General features: G+C 42.1%; 1 protein-coding gene across 1 annotated transcript in view; it reads right to left on the minus strand.

Moving 5' to 3' along the window:
• Positions 1 to 10,433, minus strand: part of smpd3 (sphingomyelin phosphodiesterase 3) — a 95,242-nt gene extending 84,809 nt beyond the window's left edge. The window contains exon 1 of the mRNA XM_085280783.1: positions 10,232 to 10,433. The gene's annotated coding sequence lies outside the window, so the exon portion shown is untranslated. The remainder of the gene's footprint in view (positions 1 to 10,231) is intronic.
• Between the last annotated feature and the right edge of the window lie 1,574 nt (positions 10,434 to 12,007).

Consider the following 12,007-nt stretch of genomic DNA (forward strand, 5'->3'; position numbering starts at 1 on the left):
TCTTTCCAGTCATTTTAATGTCTTAACCTTCTGAGGTCTAAGTAAAGGTCATCAAAATTTAACTCTTTTGGGGAAAAAAAAGTAAGTTTGGGGTTGTTGCCTGTGATGACTCAGTCAGGCCTGAGGCAAACCATGAAGGAGCAAGGTTAGGGTTCAATTCTGATTTGGCCTCATGCTAAATAGCCAAGCTTTAAAAAGCTAACGATGTTACATTTTATATGCAGTCCCATCATTTTGTCAGTAAGGGTTTTCTAAACATGTTAACCACACACGTTACATGATCACCAATGGTGTGGTGTTTCTTTAAGAGGCTAAATCCCTGCAATTGCAAGAAGTGAGGGGAGTCTCCTGATTCTCCACGATCTGCCACCATCCTGAATTCCATCCATCCATGCATCCATGCATCCATGCATCCATGCATCCATGCATCCATGCATCCATCCGTCCATCCATCCATCCATCCATCTTCTTCTGCTTGTCCAATACAGAGATGTCACTAGGTAAGAGGCAGGGTGCAACCTGGTCAGGATGCCAGTCTTGATAGGCAATCATTCATATTCACATTCACACATAAGGTCAATTTAGAATCACCAGTTAACCTAACATGCATGTATTTGGACTGTTGGAGGATGCTAGAGTGCCTGGAGTGAACCCACGCAGGCACACAGAACCTGCAAATTCTGCACAAAAAGGCACAGCCGGCTGATGCACTGACACCCAGGACCTTCCTGCAGTCAGGCAACACTGCTGTTCGCCACGCTCTGTGCCACTCAACATCTGTATAGATCACAGTGTTTTTAAAAAACAACACTGAGCAATTACAGAAGATGAAAGTAGCAAAGGAGTGTGCTGAACAAGTGCCACCTGACAGACTCAATTCGTTTTTCTTGAATCTCCAAGCTCTCTAACAGTGACATTTTAATTTCTTAACCGCCCACTATCCAGATGGATATTGTAAAGCCAAAGCTTATTATCATATATTATTGCATAAACAGTAGATCCTGAAATAAAGTAACTTGCTGAGTGGGGATTTTCTACGAAGAGAATGTCGTGTCTTTGTAATAGAGATGCTTTCCTGTTTCAGATTCCTGCTACAATGGACTGAAGGCTTTGCTTCAAAGCTTGCATGCGACCATGAATTTTCTGAGACACCAAATTTAAACTATCACGAGAACAGGGCTTCAAGCCGGGTTCCTTTTAGCATTATCCTTTTCCTTTTTGGACAGTGCATAACCAAAAGCAGTAGAGTTTAGCAGACATCCCACCCGTGCTGGCATGCTGGCATACAAACCTGCCAGCATGGATGTAGGGAAGGAGATAGACAGATGGAGGATACAGAGAAGACGGGAGGATGGCAGACATACAAGAGGCCACATGAAGGCAGGATGAAAACATGGAGCCCGATCAGTCTGGGCAGAAATGAAAGAGAAGAGAGTTGAGAGGGTGGAGGAAAGATTGGTGAGTGAACGTTCATACATGGTCTGGCCTCTAATCAGCTTTGCAGGGTCTAATTACTGCAGTAATCATACAGTTTACCTATACTATAAAATAGTGCCTGTTAAACACAGCCTACATCTTCTGGTTCAGGCTCCCTGACCCTCAAATCTATCTAAGTAAAGCCTTAAGGTTTAGGCTGAATTTTGAAGCTTTCACCTGAAAAAAAAACCCCACAAACTGTAACAAATATTTGGTAGAACTTTGAAATACCGCAAACCTCCTCGTTGCATTCAACAGGTCAGAGTGAGTTTTGACAAACTCCAGCAAAAGTTGTATTTTTCTTCTGTATAAGGATTAAAGAGTAAATATTTGCCTCATAAAGCTTTGGAACAGTTTCAATAACACTGACTAACATCACCAAATATAGCTTTACAAAATTGGATACAAGAAATATGAAGCACAACAAATTCCCACATCAATTTTAATTATAGTACCATGGGTCAGGGGCACATGTTTTTTGATCCATTACAATACAAAGATAAGACATAATCCAGTATCACTAATGCATTTTCCAGTGTTTCCCATCCATTTAGATTTAGATCACTGGCTGCTGCAGATTCTGCTTGGAGTCACTAAAACAGCGAATCTGCAGAGCAGGAGACAGAGTACCATCGCTAGCTGCAGTCCTGGACCATCAGGTATGGATGTGTCCAACTGTGGACGAGGCTGAGGAAGCAGCTAATTGATATGGAGGACCACTACAACAGCAACCCGGCCTGCAAGCCAGCTGGTAGGGAAAATAGGAGAGGGACATAAGCAACTGAACTTTCACAAGAAGAGCGAGAAGATTGTCACTAGTAAATAAATGTCAGAGGGTGTCGTTCTAACACATGAAGAAGAAGAAGGTGCCGCAGATAAATACAAATAAGATGATTCGACAAAGACAAAAACATGAATTCACTGTGTAATTGTGTAACTTTATTAGCAGCGTCCAAATGAAATGCGCCAACAATATTGAGAGTAACATCCTCCTCCCTGCCCCTTAATGCCCTCTTGTCGCTATGGTAACGGAGAAATATTTCTTTCAAAATAAGACACAAAACTACAACACGGGAAAAGACCCAGGGAAACCGAGTTAACGATAAAAACCCTGAAAATCATAAATTTCACACCCGAGCCTCAAATCTCACGGTCCGGTACCAAACAACTCACGGACCGGTACCAGACCGTGGCCCTGGGGTCGGGGACCGCTGAAATAAGACATCATTGTTGGGGGAATATCATTGTGAAAACCCTTCAGAGAAGTTTAATATGCCAAGACTTGAACTCAGTATTCTGAATTGTTCACTCAGTTGCACACTAACAAAGGTCGGTGCCAATCTCTTCATCTAACTTTCAGACAGAAAACAAAAAGGGGAAAACGTTCCTCAAGCTTGACACAGTTTCGCAATCACATTTACCCAGCAGAATTACTATTTATGTCCTGCTATGAATAATGAATTATTTTAACTGCATTATCTGGATGTTGTGCAGGTTCAAAAAGATTCAAGTAAAATTCAGCTGCTTTGTTGCTGTGAAGAAAAAAACAGGCCATAGGACTAACGGAAGTAAACAGTGGCTGTAGAGTAGCTTTGTTTGGAACTTGTCCTGACCACATAGACCTCATGTTATATAGGTTAAACAGCTTTTTTAGCACTCCTGCATAGCATCACACTGACCAGATGTGGTCTTTAAGTAGGCCAAGCTAACAAAACATTAGAGGATCAGGGTGACAATCCTGTGAAATAGCTAATCCCACAGGCTTTCAATGAGGGGCTTCCCGTCTGATCTGCTGCAGCGCACAGGCACCACATCACCAATCCATGTGTGCGGTATATTGGCAGGCGGTGAAAAATGGTCCTCTGAGAGTCTGCAACCTGAAAACCTGGCAGGGGTTTTTTAATCGTGCTCACCATAAGGTGCAAGTCTGCTGAAAAATATGTGGTACCCAGTCACACCTGCCTTCAGACACTCACACACTCTAAACTTCTGCGCCTATATATAAATAAGAGGCTCTCAGCTTGGATGTTCAAGCTAAAAGACTGCCAGTAAAACATATCTCCATTCTCCTCTGTCCCGTTCAGAAATAAAAGCGCTCGCAGTCCTTTTGTCAGAGTCATGTGTGTCTTTGTGCATCTGTGTGTGTGTTCGATTGCTGTGCTAAAGGCGCAACAATAGATAATGCTTTTAGCGCAACCTAGAATACCATAGGTTAGCTGAACAGAGCAGTGGAAAAGCTACAACGAAAGTGGCAAAAATATGTTGATTCTAAACTTATTCCAAAAAACAAAAATATCCTGAATCCTAATTAAGAATGTCTTTCTTAATTATGTGCTGCAGCCCACTCAGGCACAGGGAGAGCATGCAAGCACCACACATAAAGGCCCAGTGGATCTGAACCCAGCCACTTCCTACTGTGCAGCAACGCTAACCACTGCATCCAAAACGCTCTCTCTTATTTAGACAAATTATGATTCATTGCTGTGTTTAATAAACACACAAAAGCTAAATGAAGAAACCTGCTATACTGCAAAAACAGCAGTCTCCAATGGAGCTGCTAATGTAAAGACGTTGATCCTCTCACCTTATTTTTGCACCTTATGATCAAATCATCAACATATATTGTATTTTAAAATACAATATACTGTGCTACCAGTGCCAGTAAGGTCTGCTGTAATAAAGAGTGAGCCATGGCAGCCACGTTTCACACCACGATTCCATCCTCATGGTTTGAAATTAAGAGCATAAGCCCACAGGTATCACACGTCCTACAAGGATCTCAGTGGCTAATTCAAAAGACAGCAGGCCTCCACTTGACTGTCAACAACAAGCCTCTAATCTCTGCTGCAGACCACTCACTGCTGCACACGGACAGATAAAGATTCCAGTTTTAAAATGAGATTTGGAAAGCGAAGGAAAGTGTACAAGCTACAGTCGAGGCTTCCTTTGTGTGTTTACTTTGGCTGCTTGCTGGATCTGCCACCAGTGGCTGTGGGGATACGCTGTATTCAGGCTCATATGAGAGTAGCAGGTAGAGGCAGGGGAACCGACAGACGTATGAGAACTGTGAAGTCTCAGCCCAACACATTAAAAACAAAAAGGAAGGACGTCTAAAAATCACGTTTACATCTCAATTTTGATTATAATTGTGCAGGGCACATTCAGCTCATGGAGACGTAATGTGCAGCATCTTTTGACCTGGCAAGATGAAAAAATTGGACTTGCGTGGAAAAAAAAGCAATTGCATCATCGCTAAAAATAAAGCAGCAAATCTGGCAGCCCAAAATGACCTGAATGAAAAACTCTAAAGCAAAAGCTAGTCGGGATAAATCTAGTATGGGAACAGATTAATGAGCAATGGAAGGAGGATGGAGATGTTCGACTTTTACCTCTTGTGCCACTGCAAGGTTTAATTTTAGTACATTTTTACTCTGAGCAAGAGAGAAACACTTGGCAGCACTTTATAAAATGTTGCACGTTTTAAATAAATAGAATTTCAATGTGTTCTATTTGAAATTACAATGTAATTATTTTTACATTAAAAATAGTTAAAGGTAGATAAAGTAGAATAAGGAGGTAACAAGTCAGGTTATTACAGTACGTACAATGTGTACTTGTGTAGTGTTTAAATTCTGAAAGGTTGCTGCTTCAAAACTTTTTGCACGTTTGGGCTCAAGTGAAGCTTTCGAACGTGTAACAAGCTGCTGCTGGTTCAGAGATACACTCACAAGGCATCTCTTCTTGATTCCCCCATAAAGATGACATTTGATACCCTTAATGATGAGTTTATATATTAATAAAAACGTGGTTTGGCGAGCACTAGAGCAGTTTCTGGATCGGCAGAGACCCCCTCTCTAACTTCTGATGCAAAGCCAGTGATTTTGCTCTATAAGCAGACCTGAAGCCATCCAGTTTAGAAAAGAGCTTCATGGGTTACTTCACAGAGTAAAGAGTGAACAGAGCCTGACAACCAGCTGCAGCAGATGATCAGCTCAAGTCTTAGCTTCTGTAATGACAAACATCCAACTTAGTCATGTTTTTCACCGAGATGACCTCTGACCTCCTTGAGGCAATTTAGAGCAGGTGGATTGTTCCATTCACTGTGAGAAACAAATATTATGCCACCATCTATTAACGAGTATTTATGATCTCTCTGTACCTGCCTGCAGGGAGAGAAACTGGATCCTGCACTATCAGGTATCTCTGAACTCCCATGACAGACCCCCGCACCTCCCTCTGCTATTGACCAGCCGGGTCCGCTCAATCACCTGCTTTGCCTGTCAGGAACAGATAGCCCAGACTGATGGACACCCAGGGCCATGACTAGTTGAACTACTTCCCTTCACATTTTCTGCCAGTAACAGAAAGGCCACTGGAAGAGGGGGGAGTCCTAGTTAGCTTTTTCGGGGGATTTTTGAACACGCAGCAAATTGGGCCATCAAACTGAGCGCAGATCACGCCTCCGGCCTCGTTCTGAGATGTTAATCATCAAAGCTCTCAGCATCCACTGAATTTAATAAAGACATCAGGACATTTGTTTGAAAGATTACACATCTAAAACCACAATTAGAAAAGAATAACAATAACAGGCACTCACCAAAGAGGGTTATGACTCACAGTTTTCATTTCTAAATATCAAACAGAAGGTGATGATTTAAGCAATCAAACTGGCAAACGCGGAGATGTTGTGCAAGCCAGACTGAAGATGTTAGTCTCGAGATTGTGTTTAAAGATGCAGGCATATTGTGAAGACTTCTGCTGCGCTGGCAACCACGGGCCCCATTAAATGTGTGACAGAACTGAAAGCAGACATGGTGTTTTGACTAAAGGCACAGGATTACTCTAATTCTGAGATAACCGGGGAACTACAAAAAGAGGCGGGCTATGAGAACAGATCTAAATGCAAAGAGATGCAAAGAGAGGGCTTAAACTGCTTTCTGTGTACCTATATTTACATCCACATGAATGCAGAAGCATACATTATACAGCACTCTCATATTGTCAGAAAATTCAAAGAACATTTTCCAGACTTACCTGGCTATGTAGGTCATTTCCCCCCCTAACCCTAATAACTGCTTGTGCTCCGCTTGGCAGCAAGAACTGTAATCAAGTGTTTGCAATAATTGGAAATGAATCTTTCATGTGCTGTGGAGGATTTTTGTCCTAGTCTTCTTTGCACGAAAAGCCACATTGGAGAGTTTTCTACCATGGATGGTGCCTTTAAGGTCATGCCAAAGCATCTCAATCTGATTTGAGTCCAGACTTTGACTTGGCCACTCCAAATGTAAAACATATACTTAAAAAAATGACAAAAAAAGGGCAAAAAAAAGCAGGAAGGCGGAAAAAATGCTTTTTCACAGCACTGCATGTAGAACCTCAAACATGTGCAGGTCTACAGGAAGAAGAGCAAAAACAACAATCTGTACAGTTAGAAGAAACTGTACAGATTAAACACAGAGTGCGCAATATAAAGCATCACTGCTGGAGTCAGTGTAGAAATGTGTATGTGTGTGTGCATCTAGCTATAGCACAACATCATGCTGTGTCAATGTTTGAATGTGACTTCCGGCAAAGTACTTTGAATAAGACTAAAAAAACGAATCCTAAAGTCTGGACGCAAAGAGAAAAGGCATCTGTTTCAGTTAACAGACCTATAAGTATCACCACGCCATCATCACGATACAGGAGGATCTAACCACATCCATCCTTAACGTAGACCTCGACAGGTCTCCACTTAAAATCAGCAGTTTACCTGAACATGCCACAGCCAGCCAGGACATTCATACCTGGGATCTGCTCCCTGTCAGCACAGCTAGCTGTTAAGAAGCTTTACTTGTTGCATTGATATAAAGTTAACAAATGCAACATTTAGGCGCCCTGTTTTACGACTATATATTCCTATTTTAAGCCTTTAAGAACAATGAAGTGGCTTTAAAATTGCCTGAGGCCAACAAATGTTAGAAAAGAACAAGAGATAAAATTGTTCCCAAGAATCTATACTTCTTGTGGGTATTCCTAAAGGAAAGACAAGGCTGTAGATGTCTGAGAGGGATCGTTGAAGATCATTGATGCTTTTTTTCCCAGGAAATTGATTGCTTCTCTTTTTCTGAAGCAGGTTAGGTCTGCAGCATAAGTTACCATGGTGATGTGCCCTGGTAAGAAGTGAACAACATTTGTAAGCATGAAAACCCAGGGTTAAACCTGCCTCATAGCACAGGCAGTACAGTAGAGTGACAGAAAAACAGATGGATGAATAAACAGCTACTGTAACCAAATGATTTTCTCACACAGCATCTGTTTCTTTACATTTCATTTTTCCAGCAGCTGCAAAGCACAAGTCCTGATACCCAGCAGTCATAAAGATTTGGGACACAGCACATCCTCACATCTGTGATGCAAGCAGTGTTTAAAATACATTTTAATGGGCTATATTTCTGTAAACATGAGGTCTTGGTGATTCCTGTGACACCACATGTGTTTATTGAAAGGGAGTGATGCAGTGTGGCAAGTCCTTAAAGGGATCTTTCCAAATTTGGATAAAAAGATGATGTCACAGTGGCGTGATCAGGGTCATTATCTTGATTTAGGAAGTAAAAATAAGCACCCCTCAGCTTCTGAACTTTCAAATTGGGCCCTTTTTAAAAATGATCTTAAAGCTTTAATGAGGAGATACAGAAAACGGGCAAATTAGATGGAAAATGAGTCCTAATGGGGAAAAAAAGGTTTCAGACTTTGATGTCTTCTACAGGGCTGCTGTCACATTGGATGGTGTTTATGCTGCAAGGAGAGCAAAATCAAAAAGACAGTAGAGCTGACTGCCGGTTGCTTTACTTTGGATGTGCATATGTGTGGAGGCTCCACTCCCTTTCACCACATCAGCAATGCCAATAAAAAACTGAGAGGAGAGGAGAAGAGTGGAAAGACCAAGCTATAGAAAAAAGATGCGAGAGACGAGGATGAAAGGAAATATGATGAGATAAGGCAAGACTAGAATAAATGTCGAGCGGGAGAAAAAGAGAAGAGGTGGCAAGAAAAGTTGCAGGACAGCAAAGGAAGAGAAGAAATGGAGAGAAAAAGAAACAATGTGGGGGTAAGCTAAGAAAAGAGGAGAAGGAAAGAAGGGCAGGGAGGAAAGTAAAATAACAGGAGAGAACCAAAAGGGGGAGATTAGAGCCAAATGGGGGTACAAGAGGGCATGATATTGATTTAACAAAAAGAAGGAAACAAAAGATAAAAGTAGGCGATAAAGCAATACTGCAGAGGAAGTGAAAGATTAAGAAAAAAGAAGGAAGGTGGGAAAGAGAAGAGGAAAGGAAACAACATGAGATAAATGAAAGAAACACATGTGAGACAAAAAAAGGAGAGGAGAAAGTGAAGGAAGGAAAGGAGAGAACAAAAAGGGTGTAGGCAAGGACAAGTAAGGCAAAAGAAGTAAATGAAGGAGGAAACAAAAGACACTAAGAGATGATAAAACAGTGAGAGATGAAAGGAAGAAATGAATAGGAAAGGATGTAGTGGAAAAGAGTGGGAAGAAAAAAGAAAGACCAGATTACAAGAAAGAGGGAGAAGGGGAGGCGCAAAAAGGGGAGGACAGAGGACGTACAAGAAAAGGATAAGATGGATGAGGAAGGAGGAAAGGAGAGGTAAAAAAGAAATAAAAAGAAGATAAGAGAGACCTGATGAGGAAGAGGAAATTAAATGTCTGACAACTTAAGACATCACAGATGGAAAAGACAAGACGAAGAAATATTAAAAGAGGGAGGGAAAAAATCCATGATGAGAAGAGTGTTGGAGAAAAGAAGAGGAAAGGAGGACGAAACAAAAGACTGAAGATAAAACAAGCTATCAGACTGATGAGGGCATAAAGAGGAAAAAAGAAAGAAGGAGAAGGAAGAAGCAGGGGCAGGAAACTGAGGGAAGGAGGTGAAAAAGAAGAACCCATAAAAGGAAATGAGGAGAGGAGAGGAGACCGGTCAGGCCACACCTAAACATATACTCTGGAATGAAAAGACACACACACACACACACACACACACACACACACACACACACACACACACACACACACACACACACACCTCACTAACAGAGAGTCTGGTGCACTTTCTGCCACACTGTGATGCTGTGATGCTATCAGAAGACACAGCAGCAGGCCTGCCCACTAAAATACCAGTCCTCCCAGTAAGATGCCTGCTGGTGTAAACCACTCAAACCACAAAGCCACTGCATCAGGCGGCAGCTTTATGAAAAAGCACAGTCAGCCAGTAAAGTGAACACCACGTTTAAGTCCAGCTGAAAACATCAGAGTTACCGTTCCTGTCGTGTAGCTCACTGAAACAGCGAGTACGAGGGGGAGACTTTCCATTCACTTGCACCGCATCTCATCCCAGACATCCAGGCAAGGAAAACAATGTGCATGTGTGAGAGAGCCACACATGCACACACACACACGCACAAACGCACACGGAGAGAGTGAGACAGAGAACGAGAGCATGTCTGACCATTGGTTCATGCAAATGTGAGTCAAATGTTTTACCCCGGGCAGGCACACAGACTAAGATTTAGGCGCGGCTGGAACACACACACACACACACACACACACACACACACACACACACACACACACACACACACACACACACACGTGCTGCTGTTACAAAAGGATCACTCGCGATTTACCAACATCTCTACCCCGGTATAAAAGTATTAGTCCCTGCTACTACTGCTGCTGCTGCTGAGGAAAGAGCCGACTTACTTGTTGGAAATCGCTCCCACATGGGCTTCTCCTCCTTCTCTGTCTTCCTGCACTGAGCGCTAATGAACGCTCTTCAAGGCGGTGAAATCCAGCGTCCCCGGACCAGCTGCTGGCCGCGGAACAACCGACCTAGAGCCGAGCGAGCGAACGAGCGAGCGGGCGGGCGGGCGTCTGGCTGCCTGACTGAGCGGCCGGGAGAGTTGTCTTTTCAGCACCACACCACTTTGAACAGCTCCCGCTGACGTCACTGCCTGGTTACGACGCCACGCCCACTTCCCTAGCGACTGAAAGACAGAGAGAGAGAGAGAGAGAGAGAGAGAGAGAGAGAGTGGGTATAGGTGTTTGATTTATTGATCAATTAACATCTATTAAAGTACAGTGAAGTTGGGTTTTGGGTTACTCCAAAAAATGTATTTTTAAAATAGAGACTTTACCTTATAAAGTAAGGTAAAGTTGTTTTATTGTTTGTTTTATTACAGGAGCAAATCACAGTCAAGGTGACGTTGGACAGTTTCTGAAGTAAAATCTATGTGAGAATTCTGCAATAGCAAAGATGGGGTACAACCGCAATATTCAGATATGTTTATATCATATTTTGGCATAAAGTCAGCAATTTTTGAAAGATTTCATTTGTTGAATTTATGCATGTGTATTTTTGCATATGTAGTCTGCACTGGTAAAAGGACTTTGTGCCTCAAACCTGATTACTGCCAGACACGCTGAGTACAAGAAATCACTTAAATACAACCTGTCGACTAAGTGAAGCAAAAAAAATCTCAAAAAGCAACAGCTCATGCCACGATCTAAGGAAATACCTGAAAAGTCAATGACATCTATCTGGAAAGGGGTACAACACTATTTCTAAGGCTTTAGGAGTTCAAAAGCCTTAAATAGGAGCCGTTATCCACAAATGGAGAAAGCTTGGAACAGTGGTGAATCTTTCCAGTCTACCAACATTCCTCAAAAAGCACACAGACGACTAATCCAGGAGGTCTCAAAAGAAGCCAGTGTCATATTTAGGAATGTAACAAAAATGAGAACCCAAATGCAGAACAACACTGGAGAGCAGACGGGCTTAAAAACTGTATGACACAACAAGGAGCACAAAGGTAAACTAAGGCCACTTATACACACAATAATGAGTGAGTGAGAAGGACAACTAAAAGAAAGAATGCATCACTAAACAGAAACTAGGTGGCAAAACTAATAAACTCAAATACAGGATTACTAAAAATAATAACCCCAAGATAAAAATAAACCCTGGAAACTTTGAGTTCATGATTCAACAATTAGTCAGAGACGGGGCTAAAATAGCTTTAAATGGAGAGTTCAGGGAGAAAACCATTGCTGACAAAAATAACTCCGTGTCTCGTCTCACGTTTTCACAAAACATCTTCGTAATCCACAACTCTTTTGAGAAGATATTTTTTTGGGATGTCAAGACAAAGGTTGCACTTTGTGGAAGGTCTGATTCCTTCCACCGTAAAACTAACACAACATTTCATTACGAGAACATCAGACCAGCAGTCAAATATGATGGTGGTAGTGTGATGGTCTGGGGCTGCGTTGCTGCTTCAGGACTGGGATGATTGGCCTCAATTGGTGGAACCATTAATTTTGTTTAGGAGAATGTATGGACATCAGCTCAAGCCCTGGTGCTTAAACACACTTGGGTTATGCATCAAGAAAATGACCAGAGACACACCAGTAAGTCCATCTCTGAGTCTAAACCGATTGTCGTTCTTGCAAGTAGAGTATAGCTCGACCAGTTATTAG

This window comes from Mchenga conophoros, linkage group LG7, assembly GCF_057382185.1.
Source record: "Mchenga conophoros isolate Kocher_MC1m ecotype Shallow Benthic linkage group LG7, M_conophoros_male_GT1.1, whole genome shotgun sequence".
Classification (NCBI taxonomy): Eukaryota; Metazoa; Chordata; class Actinopteri; order Cichliformes; family Cichlidae; genus Mchenga; species Mchenga conophoros.